At 44.2% G+C, this 19,437-nt stretch overlaps 1 long non-coding RNA gene across 1 annotated transcript; it reads left to right on the top strand.

Moving 5' to 3' along the window:
- Positions 1-3,826: 3,826 nt before the first annotated feature.
- On the top strand, positions 3,827-19,228 carry LOC119511741. Its single transcript, XR_005212240.1, has 2 exons — positions 3,827-17,575; positions 18,484-19,228. It is a non-coding gene; the product is annotated as an uncharacterized LOC119511741 (long non-coding RNA).
- The last annotated feature ends 209 nt before the right edge of the window (positions 19,229-19,437 follow it).

The raw sequence follows: 19,437 nt of genomic DNA, 5'->3' as shown, positions 1-19,437 counted from the left end.
ATTAGAATTACTAAACAAGTTCAGCAAGTTTCCAGGATACAAGATCAGTGTACAAAAATCAATTGTGTTTCTAATGGACTTGCAATGAACAATCCTAAAATGAAATTAAGAAAACAATTCCAGTAAATAAATGAAGTGGGAATAAATTTAACAAAAGAAGTACAAAACTTACACTCTGAAAACTACAAAACATTGTTGACAAGAAATTAAGGAACATCTAAATAATTGGAAAAACATCCCATGTTCATGGATCAGAAGGCTTGATAAAAATGGCAGTACTCCCCACCTGTTCCTGAGATTCATTACAGCCCCAGCTGACATCTTTGTAGAAATTGACAAGCTGTTTCTAAAATTCATATGAATTACAGTGAATCTAGAATAGCCAAAACAATCCTGAAAATGAACAAAGTGGAAGAACTCACCCTTCTCTATTTCAGAACAGACAACAAAGCAACAATAATTAAGACAGTGTGGTAATGGTACCAGGATAGGCATATAGATCAATGTAATATAATTGTGAGTTCAGAAATATATCCATATATTATTGACTAACTTGATTTTCAAAAAAGGGTACCAAGACCACTAAATGGCAAAAGAATAGTCGTTTCAACAAATAGTGTTGGGGTAACTGGATAGCCACATAAAAAGAACAAAGCTGAACCTTTGCATTACACCATATACAAAAATCAACTTAAAATGGAACAAAACCCTGAATGTATGAAATAAAAACTAGAAACCTTTCAGGTAAATATTCATGACCTTGGGTTGCCAACGAGTTCTTAAACATGGCACCAAAAGCACAAGCCTCAAAAGAAAAAATCAATAAATTGGATCTTATAAAAATTAAAGACTTTGTGCTTCAAGGACACCACTAAGAAAGTGAAAAGACAACCCATAGAATGAGAGAAAATACTTGCTAATCATATATCTGATAAAGGAGTTGTATCTAGAATATATAAAGAACTCATACAATGCAATAATGAAAAGACTACCCAATTAAAAAATGGGCCAAGGATCTGAATAGACATTTCTCGATGGCCAATAAGCTCATGAAAAGATACTTGACATCATTAGCTGTTTTAGTTTCCTGGGCTGCTTAAGCAAATGCCATGAAATGAGTCACAGGTGCTTATTAGCTTACAGTTTTGAGGCTAAAAGAAAGTCTAAATCAAGGTGTCATCCAGGCAATGCTTTCATCCAGGCAATGCTTTCTTTCCCAATACCCACCGGTTTTGGGAAACTGCCAGTGATCTTTGGCTCCTCGTCATATGGCAAGGCCTGTGGTGGCATCTCCCAATCTTTCCCTTCTCTTCTGGTTCTGTGGATGTCCAGTCTCTTGCTTCCTTGGCTTTCTCTCTTTTTGAATATCATTCTGATTATAAATGACTCCAGTAATAGGATTAAGTCCCATCCTGATTGAGGTGGGCCATACCTTCTTAACTGAAGTAACCTTATCAAATGGTCCTACTTAACAATAGGTCCTCACCCACAGGAATAGATTACATTTAAGAACATGTTTTTCTGGGATACATACAGCTTCAAACCACCATGTTAGTCCTCAGGGGAATGCAAATCAAAGCCACAATGAGAAACCATTTCATACTCACTGGGATGGTTAGAACCAAACAGTCATACAAACACGTGTTGGTGATCTTGTGGAGAAATTGGAACCCTTTTACACTGCTTGTGGGAGTGTGAAGTCATGCAGCCACTTTGGAAAACAGTTGGACAGTTCCTCAAATGGTTAAACAAGAGATAATACATGACCCAGCAATTCCACTTCTAGGTATATTCCAAGAGAAATGAGAAAAATATCCACACAAGAACTTAATGCCTACAGCATTATTCACGATAGTTAAAAGGTGGAAACAATCCAAATGTCCATCAACTGATGAATGGATAAGCAAAATGTGGTATATCCACTCAATGGAGTATTATTCAGCCATAAAAAGGAATGAAGTACTGATTTATGCTACAACATAGATGAACCTTGAAAATATGCTAAGTGAAAGAAGCCCATCAGAAAATTAATGATTCCATTAATACAAAAGTATAGAATGTGGAAATCTATAGAGGCAGAACATAGATTAGTGATTGCTTTAGGCTAGGGAGTCGCATGGGGATATAGTGGCAATGGTTGAGTATCTCTGTATTTATGAAAAGTCACCATATTGTATACTTTAAAAGTGTGAATTTTATGGTATGCCAATTATAACTCAGTAAAACTTATAAAAATATATATAGGTACCTTTGGAAATGAGGGCACTGTTCTTTAAAGCTGTGAGTATCTTGGCATGAATGGGTGCCACACACACGGAAGAAAATGGGCTTAGATAGTAGGGGTAGAAAGGAAAGTAGGGGGTTGCTATGCAAAGGGACCCAAAAGGCCAAGATAGCAATAATTGAAGGTAAGTGTGACCAACTTCCTCACTGGGTGCAGAGTACCCTGACCTGGAGATGTCACTTTGGGGGAAGACCTATTCTGTGTGAAGAGACATGTGGCTTGCTGTGGTTTCTCTGCCATCCAAACCTGACACCAGCAGGTAAAGGGTTAGTTAAAGAAACCAATCATTACCTGCTAAAATGTGAGTGCTTTCAGATTTTCAGAGACAGATATGTGTGTGAGCAAGTCAGGGTGAGTGGCTTGGCCCCCAGCCTTTACCCAGAAAGTTTTGCTACCCTGCCATACTATTTCTGACAGCTGGCATCCTGCCGGGGTGGCCGTATCTGCATCCTTTGGGCATTGAGTCACATTGGGTTGAGGGAAGTGAGCAGTTTCTCACTATACATGTCCTTCCTCTGAGCTTCTGCTGCAATGATCCCCACCCAGCTTTCAGAGAGAGTCACTGTCACTATTACTGCTGCTAGGTTGTATCCTTCAGGGGTGCTGAGGCAGAGAATATGTTGGGACCTTTGCTTTAGGTAGTACTGGGGGCCTCTTCTCTTTCATCCATTTAAAACTCTTGCCCATCTCCACAAAGTTGATGGCTAAATTCTGCTGACTGGCTCTTTGGGCTCTTGACCAAGTTCATTATTTATTACCTAAAAAATGTAAGCCATTAAAATGTGAGCCTTTCACTCAGTGCTGAAATATTCAAAATACTTTCAACACAGGCACCCAGCAGTCAGAATTAACCCTAGAGGTAAGGCTGAAGCACAGGGTCTTGGAAACCCCAGCCTGTGTCAGGTATGGTATTAACCCTATTTTTGCTGGACCAGGCAGATCCTGGGGGAGGGACTAGGGTAGTGGGGAAGGCACTCAAGGGGCTCAGGCAGGGGCTATTAGCCAACCAGAATTGAAGTATTTCATTATTTCAGCAACTGATAGAACCAAACTAGTGTCTAATGCCAGAATATCAGTCTTTCATTCACTTAACCTCTCTGTGCCTCTGCTTCCTTGTCTATAAAAATGGGGATAATAGTGTCTGTCTTATAGGATTGTCATTAAGAATAAATGAATATCCTTGTCATCAATGTCCCCAGACCTGCACCCATTCTTGTTTGGCTACTTTAGCCAGAAAGTGTACAGACTAAACAAAACTTGCTGTAGGCCTACTAACAATTTCACAACAGCAAAGTTAAAGCAATGTATACATTCTTGAAACACAAGTGAAGTCCTTTAAAGAGAGAAGGAAGCAACAGTTGGGGTATGTGAAAACTGGCATGGGTTTAACAGTTCTACTTTCAGTGATTCTACCCACGTCAGCCACCTGTCTAGATCTCACCTTCACCTATGAAAGGAAGATACTTCTGGGCCTACCATCATCTTCGATTTGGGGGGGATCAAACAAGATAATACATACGCATAGGATGATTCAAAGCCCTTTAGAAATTGTAGACTCAAATGACTGCAGAAGTAACCCAGTGGGGCAGGTCAGAGACATCGGGGGCCTGACAAGCTGGAGAGAACTTACGCTTCATTTAAAGGGGAAAGCTGCAAGTTATCATGAGAATATAGGTTCGGTGTTGTCAGATTTTCTGATTCCTTGTGAGAAAACAGAAAACTGGATTGTAAAATTTAAATGAAATTTCTGGTATGTAAATGTTAGCATGTGACTGTGGTCAGGCCTGCTGGGCTATGCAGCTTGAATAGACCTTGAAATGACGTGGAGTCATCAGTAGTGATGTGTATACTACTTCCCACCTTCCACCCCAACTCCCCATCTGCCCTGACCCCTCCTGACATGGAATGAAAAGCAGTCTGGGGCAGTCTGGTCTTCCAACCCTAATGCTGTGAGGGACAGAGTGCACTTCCAGGGAGTTGTGGTTACTTGCATCCTCAGTCTGGTATAGTTCCTGTGTACTTCTCTGGCTGACTAGACAGTCAGCCAAAGGGAATGGAGGCCAAGTCCATGTCATCAGTCTCGCCAGCCTTGTAATCTGGATCAGTCTTTGCTCTTTGGCTTAGCTGAGCCAGGAATTTTGTGTGCCAAACAAAACTTGTCTGCAGGCCAGTTTGCTACCTCTGGACCATGTAAATTTCACTGGTCCAGCAAACACTTAGTAAGTACTTACAATGTACTAGGCACTGGGCCATACCCTGGGGACACAAAGGTGATTAGAAGTCAGCCTTCCCACTGGTAGCTCCCTCTGTCTGGTGTAACAAATTTTTGTCATACCACCAGACAAACACTTAGATAGAGCCCCCTAAGATGGCTAGTGGGGTGGAATAAATGAGAGAAGAGTTTCTTGAGGAGATGATGTTGAGCTTAGTTTGAAGGATGGGTAGGAACAGTGGGGCAGAGGAACTAGAGTGGAGGGTATACTATAGAAACAGCAGAAGTGGAAAGTAGAGGGCATGGGTGGGTGTCATTCCAGGCACAAAGAAAAGCTCAGGCAAGTCATGGAGGTGAGAGAGAGCATGAAGCAGAACTGCTAGTTGGAGGCAGTATGGAAAGGGGGTGAGTGGTGGGGAATAAGGCTGGAGACAGGAACCTTGTGGTCAAATCCTCAAATACCTCAACAGACGTGCTGCATATGCAAATAGAACATGTTCAGTACCTTCAGACATCCTACATCTAGAGGCAGAAAATGGCCGTCTAAATATATAAATGCAGTAAAAGCATGCTTCTAAAATGATGGCAGGCACTAAGGTATTTTATGGAGTGGAGGAATAAGAGCAGCTCTCCCTGGCAGCCAAATAGGGGATGAATTATGGGAGAATTGAGATTGGAAGTGGGGAATTGATTAGGAAGCCATTGTAGGAATTAAGCAGATAAATGATGAGAGTGGAATCAAGGCAGTGGAAAGAGGAATGGAGAGAAATGATTAGAATAAAGAAATATTTATAAGGTTGACTTTGTAGGACCTGGTGATAATGGTGAAGATAGGGCATGGAACACATGGGTGAGGAAGAACGAGTCACTGAAGAAAGCTCCCAGGTTCTTGCATCCACTGAGCAGAAAATTTAGAAAAGAGATCAGGTTTGGAGAGTGTAGCAGATGCTTTGGGGTGTTCCATGTCACACCCCTCTAAGGTAAGGACAAGTTATTACCCTTTGTATATACCACTATTATAAAGGAAACGTAGCCCTTGGTTTGTATTTAGTGAGCAGTACATGTGGAAATACTGTTCTAGCCCATTCATTGGGTGACTTGGAGCAAGAGATGGCTCTGCAGCAGGCCCAGGCTACAATGCAAGCTGCCGTGCCACTTGGGTCATATGACCCAGCAAATGCAGTGATGCTAGGTATTCAGGGTGGATAAGGAATCAGTGTGGAGTCTCCAGCAAGCCCTAATAGAAGAGGTGTAGCATGGATCTTTGGAGTTCTGGAGCAAGGTTATGCCTTCTGCAGCAGAGAAATAGTCACCATTTGAAAAGCAGCTCCCAGTTTGCTTTTAGTCCTGGTAGAGACAGAGCATTTGACATTGGCCAGGGCACCAAAGCTGCCCATCATGAGCTGGACCACTTAAGTCTTAAGGTCAGGCAGGCCCAGTAGCAATCCATTGTAAGATGGAAGTGGTACATTTAGAATTGGGCTTGAGCAGAGCCAGAGGGCACAAGCAAGCTACAAGAATAGAATAGCTGCACATGCCTCCTTCCCCAGACTTCCAAGTCACTTACCCCCATTGCATGGATGATTTCTCCCTTTGCTAACATCAACGGTTTTCTTGTGGCCAGCTGATAGAGGAAGAAACATCCTAGGCCTATTTCTTTGGGTTGGTGTTAGCTAAAAGCAGACTGCTGATTTCACTACAGCCCTAGTCAGGGTAGCCCTGGAAGACAGTGGTTAGGGGAATGCTCCCAGTAGGTGAACTTCCAGCAGGGCATCTGCAATCAACTTGGTGTAGAGGGAGAAGTGGCTTGAGATAGGGATGCATATGGAATCTTGGGCAGTGGCAAATTGGTTGGTTGGTTGGTTGGTTGGTTGGTTAATTGGTCAGGGGCCTGGAAGGAAAAACACAAGAGTGGGCACAAAGTGTGTGCCTCTTAGTGTTTCACATTAATGTCTCCCAGAAAGCATCCACCACAGAGGAGGCACTCAGCACTCAGGTAGACAACATGCCTTATCCAATGGTCAGCCTTGCTCCTCAGCCATCTCACAGCTAGCACAGGGAGCCCATGACTTGAGTGGCCATGATAACAGGGATGGAGGCTACTCATGGGTCTAACAGCATGGATTCCCTGTTGCCACAGCTGCTCCATCAGCACAGAGGCAGTTTCTGAGCCCTTGACCAGTCAGCTGCTAGAGGCAAGTTGATGACATCAGGGACCTTCTAGTGTTAATCCAAGGGTTTACAAAGTGCCTGGTTGATCTACATGTGATCCTGTAATGTATCACCTCAGACAAAGAGGCCCTTTTTATGGTAAAGGAAGTGTGGCAGTGGTTGTAGACCATAGGACCCACTGGTCTGGTATGTACCAAATTGCTGGAAGCAGTGGACCTGGTAGAATGACTGAATGGCTTATTGAAAGTGGCAGCTCAAGGATAATGTGTTGTAATCCAGGATTCTGTCATCCAGAGTACAGCTGATATGCAATGCTGTGTCCTCAACTACTGGAATATACAGGTCCAGGAATGAAAAGTGGATGTAGGATTGGTCCCTCTCACCATCATGCTGTGTGATCCACTTGCAGCAGGTGGAAGGATGTCTGCAACTCAGGAGATTCACTCAAGAGTATGTCTGGAACTTAGGAGACTGTCCTCTTGGGGGCTTCCACTATTGTTGATATCAGAGAATGGACCTTGCAGTAACCATGGCCTAAGAAGGCCAAGTCAATTGAGGTATCAGACCACTTAGGGATGTAGGTCTGGGTCACTTCATCAAGTAAGCAACCTGGACCAGCTGAGTGCTAGTTAACAATGAGGAAAACCTAGAGTAGGTGGTGGAGGAGGAAGATAATACACAGCAATTTCAGACTCCAGACCTGCTGTAGCAGTGAGTGGGATTATAGTTTGTTCCACTAACTCCTCTACAAAGTAGTTTTGCTAGAATATTGCTGGCCACTGCGTTGAAGACTCAGTGACAGAATGGACTTAATCTGGGGTATGAGTGGATCCGAATGGTTTAGAGAGTAGAATGGAGCAGACCACTTTGGGTGCCCTGCACCACCTCTCCCCCTTCGTCAGCCTTTGATTTCAGCTGTGGTAGACAGTTCTGTGTGAGCTTGGACTGATGCTGACAGCATCCCAATTCAAGCACAAATGATGTGTCATTCTGATTTCTATTCTGGGGCCTCCTCCAAAGCCACAGGAGTCTCTTTGGCCTGTGTGGTTCAAGCACAGCCCAGAAGTTAGGGAAGTTAATGGCCCTGGGATGACCCTCAGCAAGGAAGGAGGGGAGCCAGTGGATAAATGCACAAGCATTGCATCCTTTTATTGAACAATTCTGGGAGGCATTCTGTATGCTTCAGGAGATCCCAAAGATAATTGAGCCCCCATTGCACCCTTAGATTGATGATGCACCCTTAGATTGGCTTTTCTCCCTCACTTTCTCACTCTCTCCAATTCATTACTCCTCATCTTCTGAGATCACCTCGCAATTAAACCACCCTCACCTAACTCCTTCTCAGGCTCTGCTTCTGGGAGAATACAAACTAAGATATGGAAGAAGAGGCCAAGTTCAGTGTTAGCTTGACATGCTGAAGTGTATCTAGTGGAAATGGGTAGCAGATTGTGGCTGCATGAATTTGAGAAGTGTTGGTTTATATATTAGCATATGGTGACAGATAAAACCACAGGCACAAGTGAAATAGCCCAGAGAAAACTCATTGTTAAGGGGCCAGTGGATGAATGGCACCCAGTTCTAAGGCAGTAGTTTCAACCAGGGGTGATTTTGCCCATCCAGGGGACATTTGACATGCCTGAGGACATTTTTCCTTGTCAATTGAAACTCTTCTTCTCTGTGAAATGCTCTGTGGAAATCCAAAGTTCTCTCCGAGATGTCTGTGGACTCCAGGAGTGTAGGTTCTTGAGATCACCTCTGTCTCCTGGTTCCTGTATCTGTATGTGTTCCCTTTATTCTGCCATAGACTTAAACTTAGATATGAAACACTTCCCCTTCCTCTCGTTCTACAATACTGACTCACACCAAGCACTGGAGAATGTTGGCAGGGTTTGGAATCTTGTAGTGCCTACCCTTTACCATTTTGTGAACACCTTGTTCATCCACTTCCCTTCACTGTCCCTCATCTATTTCCCTGCAAATTACCCTCATCTGAAAATCCTTCTCCCTCTATTTATTCAGCCCTCCTGAGCTCCCACCCCCAAATGGACTTAGCCCACACCCTCATGGTGCACAGCGGATAAGAAAACCTCGTATTAACCAGATTCATCCTTCAATAGAAGGTGCTTATGGTTAAAATAGTGAAAACGTTTCTGTTAGACTATAAATTCGGCTGCTAGAGTTTAGGGACCTCTAAGATTTATGCCCAAAACCACTGTAGCTGCTCAGGCTAAGCAAAGAAGGTCCCAGTCTTCAAAGACCGTTGTCTCATCTTGTAAGGAGTAAGCTCTTCCTGGGACAGTGTAGGAAAAAGTTGATTGATAGAGCACAGCTAGTGGTAAATAAGAGGCCCAGCTGGGAAAAAGGTCCCACCTTGCCCCGTCCCCTTCTCTTGTCTCCAGAGACTGCCTTAGAAGTCAGAAGGCCTGGCTTCTGAATGTTGCTCCTCTGTTCACCTACCTTGTGATCTTGGACTATGGTGGTATTGTTGTAAGTGAGGTAATAAGGTAGGAACAAAGATTTAGTGAAGTAGAATATATGAATACCTGCATTGCAGTAGCTATCTAATATGTTTTAGACTCCAAATTCCCCTCTTTGCTTTTGTAACCAGGAAAAGACTCAGGTCTTAAATTCATTTCCAAGTGCTCAGAATCATTAGCTAAATGTTTGGTGGCCCTCAACAACTTCTTCAGTGCTGGTCAGTCAGTCAGGAAACATGGGTCACTCACCCTCGCTGTACCCATCCACAGTGGTCTTGGGTGGGGATACCAGAGGAGAATCCCTAGTGCCCCTCAAAAGCTTAAGCTCTGCCTGGGGAGATGAAGTGATCACAGCCAAGTGTTCCGATCACAGTAAAGACTGGGTGTAGGGCTGATGACCAAGGCAGTATTTATTTTGGAAATTAAAATGAATCAATATTTTAACATTTTTTGAATTTTGATATTCTCCCATGAGAAAAGTGGTGCTCCCTACATACAAAGCCAGGGCAGGGCCCTCTCCCACCATGCAGCATTTTATGGGGCTCCTGATGCAATCATGGCAGTGCCCAGCAGAGGACAACCTATCTCTGTCTCATCTGCTTGGACCGGAGAACGTGGCAGACATGGGTGGAGATATTGCAAACTTTTTTGACCACAGCCCACAGTTAGACGTGCGTTTTATGTCACAACCCAGTATAGGTTTGCACACATGTATATTTTGCTAAACAATACTTCCCTTACTACACATGCACACTGATCTATTCCTAGTTTGTTCAGTTCTGTCTGAGTCTCAGTCATTAAAAAATGCTGCTCATAACCCACTTGGCTGTTCTCACAACCTACCAATAGATGGAGGCCTGCACTCTGAAACCCACCAGGAGTCTAGGCTGGGGGGAGTGGGGGCAGCAGCCGAGAATGTGGTACCTCCTCACACTCACCGAACCTCCCAGCCTGACTTCTTAAAATAAACTCAGGAAGGAGTCCTTTATTTGTTGACAGCAAAGCAGCAAAGGCCCCAGTACTTGTAGGAGAGGATTTCTTCTTTGTGGGCCGTGCTGCCCAGCGGTTAAAAGTGCAGGCTCTGGGGCCTCAGGGCTGCCTACGTGGAGTCCTCCTCTGCCTCGCCCCATTGGTGGCCTGGGCAAGCTACCCCACCCCTTTGTGCCTTGGTTTCCTCATCTATAAAATGGGGATGATAAGAGCACCTACCTTGTGGGGCTGCTGTGAGACTAGGTGAGGTGGTTAGGACTGTGGCTGGCCCGTGGGAGGCGCTTGGTTAAAGGCCCCTCTATTGATAGCAACAGCTCTTTTTTCACTGAGAAACAAGGACTGCTGGAGAGTGCCAGTCACCAGGCAAAGCCTGCCTAGGTCATTCATTGATTCACTGACCGAACATGTGTTGATGCCTGTTACCAAAGATAGATAAGCAGAGAGCTCAGCTCAGTTGAGCACACAGGCAATTACAGTAAGCGCAGTAAGGGCTTAGATCGTGATCAGTTCTGAGTGCTCGGGGAGCTCACCAGCACCTGGGAGGACTCCTTAGCCCAGTGGCTCTCAGAATGTGGTGCACAGACCAGCAGCTGTAGCACCTGGGAACTTGTTAGACATGCAGATTCTAAGGCCTTAAGCTAGAGGTGCAGAATCAGACATCCTGGGAGTGGGCCCAGCAATCTATGTGATTCTGATGCACACTCAAGTTTGAGAATTATTTGCCAAAGGTTACCAAATTTCACTGCACTTTAGGGTCCTCTGGGACACTTTGGTCCAGGTTGCTCCCCATACCAATTTAATCTCAGTGTGTGAGAGTGGGAGTCAGGCATCAAATTTTCTAAAGATTCCAGGTAATTCCAATGTGTAGCAAAGAAAGCAACCACTGCCCTAACCCAACCCCAGGGGCCAGGGGTGCCAGGGAAAGCGGGATCAGGGAATTGGAGGAAGAGGGGATGTTGTGTGAACAGAAACCTCCAACACATTCAGGCTTGCAAGTAAACATGGGTTGGAGGAGTGAAGGGGGCTGCTGGTGCTGGTAGAGAATTCCAAAGGCTGTCATCTAGTGTTTAAGGATCTGGTCCCTAAAGACAAACCACCTAGGTGTGAATCCTGCTCCACCATTTACCAGCTGTGTGACCATGGGCAGGTCATTTAACCTCTACACCCTGGCTTCCTCATCTACATGGGATTCCCATGAGGATTTGGCACATATAAGAAACGTTACTTACTCCTGTTGGGATGGGAGTTAGAATCATAAGTTGAGCTAAAGGCCCAGAGCTGAGTCAGAATATGACAGGAGCATAGTGTGGCAAGAGCTACCATGGGAGACATGGGTGGGCCAAAGCCATGGGAGGCTTTAGCATCATGCCCTGGACCTGGAAGCATTAAGAAGCCACTGGAGGGTCTGAGGCACCAGGAGCCATGCTGAGACAGGCCTGAGAATGTGCTAGAAAGTGGCAAGGCTGGGGGAGAGTGATCAGTGAGGAGTGCATTGCCATGATGTGCTATGTGACAACAACCTACCTGCAGAGAGGAGGATTGAAGAGTTAAGATGGCAAAATAGGCAGGCCCTTGGGGATGAATTGTACTGGAGGGTGGGAGAAGAGAAAGTGTCTCCATCTCTGGGCTGCATGAATTGGGCAGTCTCGGTCCCAGCACCTGGTTTTCTCTGTTCTATAGACAGAGGTCCCATCTTAGGCATGGTTGGGGTGGAATGATTTGAATATTGGAGTCACTCTTTGGCTGAAGGCAGTGAAGGCCCTTCCAGGCTTCCTTGACCACAGCGATTGCCCTGGAAATCGGACAGCAGCCACCTACCTGCCTCTCAATATTGTCCATCCCCGCATCTGTAGCAACTGAAATACAAGCTTCTCAAGGCTGGAAAGGGTCTCCCACACCCCACCCCCTACCTCCCAGAATGCCTGGCACAGTGTTTTGCTGAGCAGATGTGGAGGTGAGGCCCCCTGATTGGGTCAGGAGGAAAACACAGAATTCAGTTACCAGCCAGGAAGGCCTTGTTGAGAATTAGATTATCAGAATTGTCATCTGGGGCCTCAGTCCCCACGGGGCTCAGTGGGGGAGAACAGAGTGTGGACGCCTCACAAGGTTGCCCTTCTGGGTCTCGGGGTTGGGTATATCCCTCCGGGTTCTGAGATGTGGCCCTTCCCACACTGCAGGGAGGAGTGGAGAGAAGAGCTGAGCCGTGCCTTCTGTGGCAGCTTTTCCTGGCACCTGAAAGCTGAAAGTGGAGGTGAAAGGATGCTTCTGGCACCTGGTGGGCAGCAGAACCAGGCTGAGTGCTCAAGAAAAACCACTTAGCTGCCAATGTCCTCCTCTCAGTGGGCCCATGGAGTGTTAGGTGCTGTATGGGAAGTACCAGAAATATTAAGATGACAGCCCTGGAAACAAAAGGAGAACAGTACAAAATGAAGGACTGGACTGTGTAATGCAGATGCTAATGCTTGGGAATTAAGCGACTTTGAGGACCCAGACAGACCCAGGTTTGGGATGGTGACTGCCATTCACTGGCTGAGGGATGTTGAGCAATGAGGAAACCTGAACCTCTCTGAGTCTCAGTCTCCCCATCTGCTAAATGGGGATGATAATAACACCTGATAATTAAGTGATTAAAACTTTAATTATATTTTCAAAAGTACGATACAGCGATTAAAATAATTGAGTGATACATGTGATGGGGTATGTTTACGCTTAGAAGAGCGCCTGGCACATGGTGAGCTCCCTAAATAGTGGTAGCTCTTCCTGTTGCTGCTGTTCTCCTGTGGATATGAATTATAGGTGTTCGGGAAAAGGCGAATCCACTGCATAATCCTGAATGGCGAGATGAGCAGCAAGGACTTGTAGGATGAGCTAGAGAGGAGAGGAAGGACTGACTAGCCAGAAGGAACAAAATGTCCTGATTTTCAAAAGAGAAGACTGTGGTTCCTGGAATGTAAGCTTAATGTCACTCAACTGCATTCTAGAATGAGTAAAAAGATGGTCTGGAGCACTTTATAAAGAGCCATACTCATTCCAGAATTAGTTTACTAGATCATATCAAACCAAACTCCTGATGACTTCATTACCAAAGGATATATATTTTTTTCACTCACTCAACCTATTTATTGTTAGCAGTAAATATTGTTAGGAAAAAGCAATGGGTATCTGGTGAGGTTTCTTTCCCATGCTGTCCTTGTGGACGGGAGAGAGAAATGTGAGCAGTGCGATGCACAGTTAGATGAGGTCTGTAGCAATATAAGCAGTTTCACCCCAAGAGCTGGATGAATGGATCAGGCCAGAGAAAGCTACTCCAGTCGTTGATGAGCCTGGTGAAGTGACGGGGTGGGTGGGACAACAGAGTACATGCTTGGCACTTAAGGATTCAGCTATTTAAGAACAAAACTTGATTTGCTATCAGAACAACAGAGAAATAACATTATCCATTAAGTGATTTTTTTCTAATGTAATATAAGCTTGTGGTAGATAATTTGGAAAATATAGATCATAAAGAAACAACTAAAAGACACCTGGAATTCTGCCTGAATGTCATAATTTAATAGCATGACCAAGAAGAGTGATAGTGAGAATGGGAATTTGGGTGATATTTAAGATAGTAAGGGGTTCAAGATTGTTGACTCTAGAAAAGTGTCTTTGAAGAGTTGATTGTAGGCTGTTGGAAGAAGAATGTGTAGGTTATTCTGTACTGTTCCAGGGGGGCAGAACTGGAAGGAATCCACAGAGGCTCAGAGAAGTCGATTTCAACTCACTGAAAATGGAGGAGCCATCCAGGAGTAATTCTGTCCTCCAGTGGAACAGACTGCCTTGGAGGGTGGGAGTTCCATTCATTCAAGAATTCAGGTAGAAGCTGGTTCTTAGTCACTTTCTTTGAATGTTACAGAAGACTCCCTGCCCTGCTCTGGTCCCTTTCCAACTCTTAAGATTTCGTGTATCTATAGGTCAAGACATGGAGGCAGTAAGAAATGTGTTGGGTTATTCCTAAGGGAATAAAGCATGTTGTAAAACAGTGTACTCTCAATTTTGTTGAAAGAATACAGGTAAGTATATATTCATTGAAAAGAGATGGCACAGAAAGCATGTTAATGCTTAAGACTTCCAGAGTTGCTTTTCATCTTTGTACTGTTTTGATTTTTCCAACTTTTCTACAGTTGACTTAGATAAAAATACAATAAATGTCATATTAAAATAAACATGTCTCCTACATGTGTGAGGATACTTTCTTTACTGAAACAATAGATTAGAGAGGAGATGGGAGGGAGCATTTTCTAGAAAGGTAAGGTGGAGTTGATTATAGAGAGCCTTGAAAGTCAGGGAGAACTGTTTAGATTTGATGGTCACCACAGTGGCAATGATAACGAACTTATTTGCTGAACCAAAATCTGAACTGATGATCTGACAAATAAAAACATTTATGGAGTCAAAGGACAGAATGCAGTATTTGAAATTGGAAAACTGGAAAATCAGTGTTACAATAGGGAGCCTTGTGAGGGTCTTAAGGGAATGACATTCATTTGTTTGTTCATTCATTCAGTTGAGTGCCATTTATTAAACCCCAACTGTGTGTCGGATGCTATGCCATGTACCTGAAGCAATCAGACTTTTGGGGGTTGAATGCGGGGCACACTAAGAGATGAAGATCAAATGGCTAATTAGTAGGTCCCTGCCTTAATCCAGGTGAGAGGTTCTGAGTTTCAAGAATGGAAGTGATGAGAATGGAAATTCAAGTAATATTTAAAGATGGTCTTTGCTTGCTTCACAGTTGTGCTGAGGGTCTTTTCAGCACCCTGAACAGGGTGGAGTGCACAATAGGCACTCAACAAACCTTAGGCAGGTATTGGGAATCTTACTGAGGGGACAGAAGGGGCTGGAACTGAACCACAAATGATGAAAAGTTGTTTACTTAACATTTCATTGGAATAGACATTTCTTGATTGCACACCATATGCCAGACATTTTCTCATTGCTGAAGCTACAAAGATGACAGTCAGTCATCCTCAAGGAATTCGTAAGACCACTGTTTGGGGAGACACAACTGGAAACAATGAAAGTATTTATAATGAACTGATAGAAGAGGAACTAAGGTGAACCTAGATAAAGGTGTAATTAGTCCCGCCTGTAGTGGTCAAGGAAGGCATCAAAGCGGAGATGACATTTGAATTGGACATATGAGGAGTTCTTTAGGATGGCCCAGGGGTGGGAATGGTGATGGAAGGAGTTCCCAGCAGATGGAAAAACGTTAATGGAAAAACACAGAGTGGTGAGGGAATGGCAAGGTCCTTCTCAGTTACTTTGTGAATGCATCTACTTCTATTTATTCCTTAAAGGTTGCTTAGACATCTGTTGGGCTCTCACCTAATCAGTCTTCCCCCTTCTGAAAACTGCTCCACCCCCCTCTACATGGTTACAGCAAGAAGAGTAATAAGGGCATATGTGTCTGCTCTTTGGGCCAGAGTCAGTTGGTCCAGGGGCCCAAACTGGGCCAATCAGAGACCTTCCTGGGATTTTGGAATTGGGACTAGAGATCCCAGTGCCAGTGAGTATAAATGTGTGGGCTGTGGTTCTTATATCCTATTTTAAGTAAAAATCACCAGTTTGCTGCGAGGAAGAAATGAGGTAGATAGGCCAAGAGAGGCGAAGATGAGACGTTGGGAAAGGGGTTCTCTGCATTTCCTCCAGGGGCCCAGTCCCTGGCTCCAGCTCATTTATGAAGCCCTATTGTGAGGTCCATGTAGGATGCCTGTAACATTTCTATATCTTTATATAAAATCTCCCCTTTTTGTTTGTTAGTCTGAGTATATTTCTGCCATTTGCAACCAAAGAGTCTTAACTAATGGTTAAATTGGTTCCAGTGGGATTACAAGCAGTTCATAGACAAAGAAAATGTGAGATTAACCAAGTAAAAGTGAGGTGAGGCCCAAAAAGCGTCCCCACATCTGTAGTTGTGGTAGCAAAGAAAGTGGTTAAACTATGGCCCCTTTTTCTTCAGTCTCAGACCATGTACCCACCAAGACTTAGGGAACTGAACAGTAAAATAGCACAATATCAGAGTGTGTTTCTAATTCTTGTAAGGTGCCAAAAAGGGGACATTTGCTTTAGTCCAGGGTAGAAACAAATAGAGAATAACAGTCCATGATGTAATGGGACCCTTTCTGCTGAAAGTCACTAACCTGGGGTAGCTGAAGGATCAGAAATCTCTGTTCCATACTCAAAGAATCAAAATTCTTTATCACAGCCCATTTCTGAATCTGAGTTTAGTGTATGGATTATGAATCCTGGCTATTGGAATGGGGACATCAGGGAAGAGTCCAAGGTATTAGGGAAGACAGATGCTCTGGACCCATCCAAAATACTGCTTGTTTTATAGCCACCTTGCCTCCTGTCATCAGGAAAACATGCTGATGCATCTTGAGATAAAGCTTGGTTAACAAGAATACAGTTCCGACATAAGGTCAATATCCCCGCCGCCACCTCCATCCCAAAAAGCCTGACAGTTCTTTCCAGAACTCTAGTTCTAGCCTATTGCTCTAGGCTTTCCTAGAGCACTGTCCTCTCTGGATCATGGAGTTGATCTCACTTTTGTGCCAAGTTACTTGACTGTCTCCCTCACACTCTGAACTTCATCATTCTAGAGGTGTATCTCCAGTGAGAAGTGCAGTGCCTGGCACAAAGCAGGATTTGGTATTTGTCAAAATGAATGAATGAATCGCAGATTAGAGGGGAGAGAGCTTGGAGTCAAGACCTGCGAGAAGGCGGATACGGTAATCTCAATGAGAGATGATTGGAGCCTTTAGTGGGGCTGTGACCAAAGAAACGGATGGGAGAGCACATTCCTCCTGATTAGGTGGCCCTTGGGGCTGTGTGGGGACGTTTTCCTTTATGAACAGAAGATGCTTTGAAAGTCATTTAATAAGAATAGGCCACACTTGACTCCTGCTGTGCCCAACTGGGTGGTCTGCAGTAGTGCTTTTCTCGGGGACTCACTCTCCACAGCTCCTTGCAGGGCACTCAGAACCCGTCTCTCATACCCTCTTTGCCCTCTGAGGTAGCCATTATGTGACCTCACCTGCAGTGTCCCACCTCTGTGCACAGCTTCCTCTGGAAATGCCCTCACTTGCTCAGGTGCCACTGCTTTTCCTTCAGAGCCCAGTTAGAACCACCTCTACCCCCTCCACCCCCATATTCCTGACACATTTTGTCCCTTATGTACAGCCTTTCCCTTGGCCATCCTTGTATCAGTAACAACAGTGCCATTTCCTGTTCAGGAGTCTGCAGCTCACAGCATGCTGTCACAGCTGCTTAGAAAAGGATCATCAGAGCGCCTTTTGCAGTGCAGAGAGTTGAAGTGGGCAAAGCTGGGACCAGAACCCAGGACTCATGAAGCCAAATTCTTTGAACTTGACACTTTCCCTCAATGCCTCACTGAAGGTACTTATCCCCATTAGGAAATGATAAACTTCTAAAAGAGGAGACTGGATGCTAATATTTTCATCCTTCTCCACACCATGCCCAGGATTGTGTTTGTACCAGATGGTGAAGCAGTCAGAAAGTTTGCTGAATTGAAAATGGGAGTCAGAGGCACATTTTCCATTGAAGTTTCTGAAGCTTAAACTTCAAGGCTTTCCACTTAGAGAGGGGCTCTGGGAGACCCTGGCAATGTGCATACGTGGCAATATGTTTTTGTAAAATTTGCAAAAGTAAGATCATTTTAAATGAATTGACTAAGTCCATGGATGTCTCATTCCTCTCTCATGTTCCCTCTGTCACACTTCCCCTCATGACAGATGGCATTGGAGTGGCCCTGACTATTTGGGAGATCTAGCAAAGAGGATGCTGAGTTGGGGACACATTTAGTTAGCATCTTAGTTTGCCTGGGTCACAATAACAAATACTGCACAATGGGCTGGCTTAGACAACAGGAATTTATTGACTCAAAGTTTGGAGGCTAGAATTCCAAAATCAAGATGTTGCCAAGGCCATGCTTTCCCCTGGAGTTGGTAGCATTCTGGTGATGGCAGGCCTCTGTGACATGGCCACCTACCCCCTCCTCCATCACCCCCAGACTGTGGTTTCTACTGTGTCCAAATTTCCTCTCTTTATAAGGCCTTCAATCATGCAGATTCAGACCCACCCTGATTCAGTTGGGCCACACCTTAACTAATAATAACATCTTCAAAAGATCTTATTTACAAAGGGTTCCCACCCACAGGAATGCACATTAAGATCTGAACATGTCTTTTGTGGGGTGCATGATTCAATCCCCAACACTTAGGGTCAGTGGGGTTTATTTACGTGGTTTGCAGTCACTTCCATGTAGAGTTGCTTTATTCTTCCAGGAGTATCCATGGAACACGGTTCCCATCTTCTGGCATCATGACACGAGGTGCAGGGCCAGAGGTTGTCTCACCGTGTGAACACATCCTATGAGGCCCGACTATGGAATATGGAGGTAATGTAAGAAAAATGAGGTTTGAAATGATGGAGCCAGAAGCAAGTCTTGGGAACGTTCTTCAAATAATCAAATGCATAAAATCAGAAGGTTTCTTATCATTTCCTAGTCAAAATTGAAATTCTCTCCTATAACAAACACCATACTTTTTTTTAAAAGTGGGATCATATAAAATAGAATGTCATATTTTTTTTTTGTTTAGCTTTGTTGCTGATTTGAACAAGAAAACTTGAAATGCCTGATATCTGACAGCTCATATACAAAAGAGGTTTCTCCAAGTTTAGCAACAATCCTAACATTTACATGGCCAATAATAATTTGTGAAGGTGAGCATTTTCTAAACTACCAATAATAAAACACAAATTTGGATCAACCATGCTAGAGGAAAGACTAAACGTGGCTTTCTATTTTCTCCATTAGAAAAAAATTACAAAATTGTCATAAGAAGAGGCAATTAAAGAGTATGCAGACAAAACACATAAGAGAAAAGAATATTAGAGGTGGGCTGGGCTGCTAGTAAAAATGCTATGCTATTTTAACGGATTTTGTGGTATTTGTGGTATTTCTCAGCTTATAATTTGTAATTTGCTATGTTTTCTTTTCTCATTCTAATTAAATGTTCATGTTTGTACTGATTTTGTCATTTTGTATTCTTTTCTTACAGAGGATGCCCCCCCCCTCACACACACACACACACACACACACACACACACACACAATGCTTCAGGCCACTCTGTCCCTGTCCCACAGATCCATGACTGTGTCCATTTCTCCCAGTCAGGGAGGCACCCTGGCCCTGCCCCAGACACTCTTCCAGGAAGGAGCCAGGTGATCGGGTGAT

This window comes from Choloepus didactylus, chromosome 16 (assembly GCF_015220235.1).
Source record: "Choloepus didactylus isolate mChoDid1 chromosome 16, mChoDid1.pri, whole genome shotgun sequence".
Lineage (NCBI taxonomy): Eukaryota > Metazoa > Chordata > Mammalia > Pilosa > Megalonychidae > Choloepus > Choloepus didactylus.
This window is presented reverse-complemented; position numbering and strand designations above follow the sequence as displayed.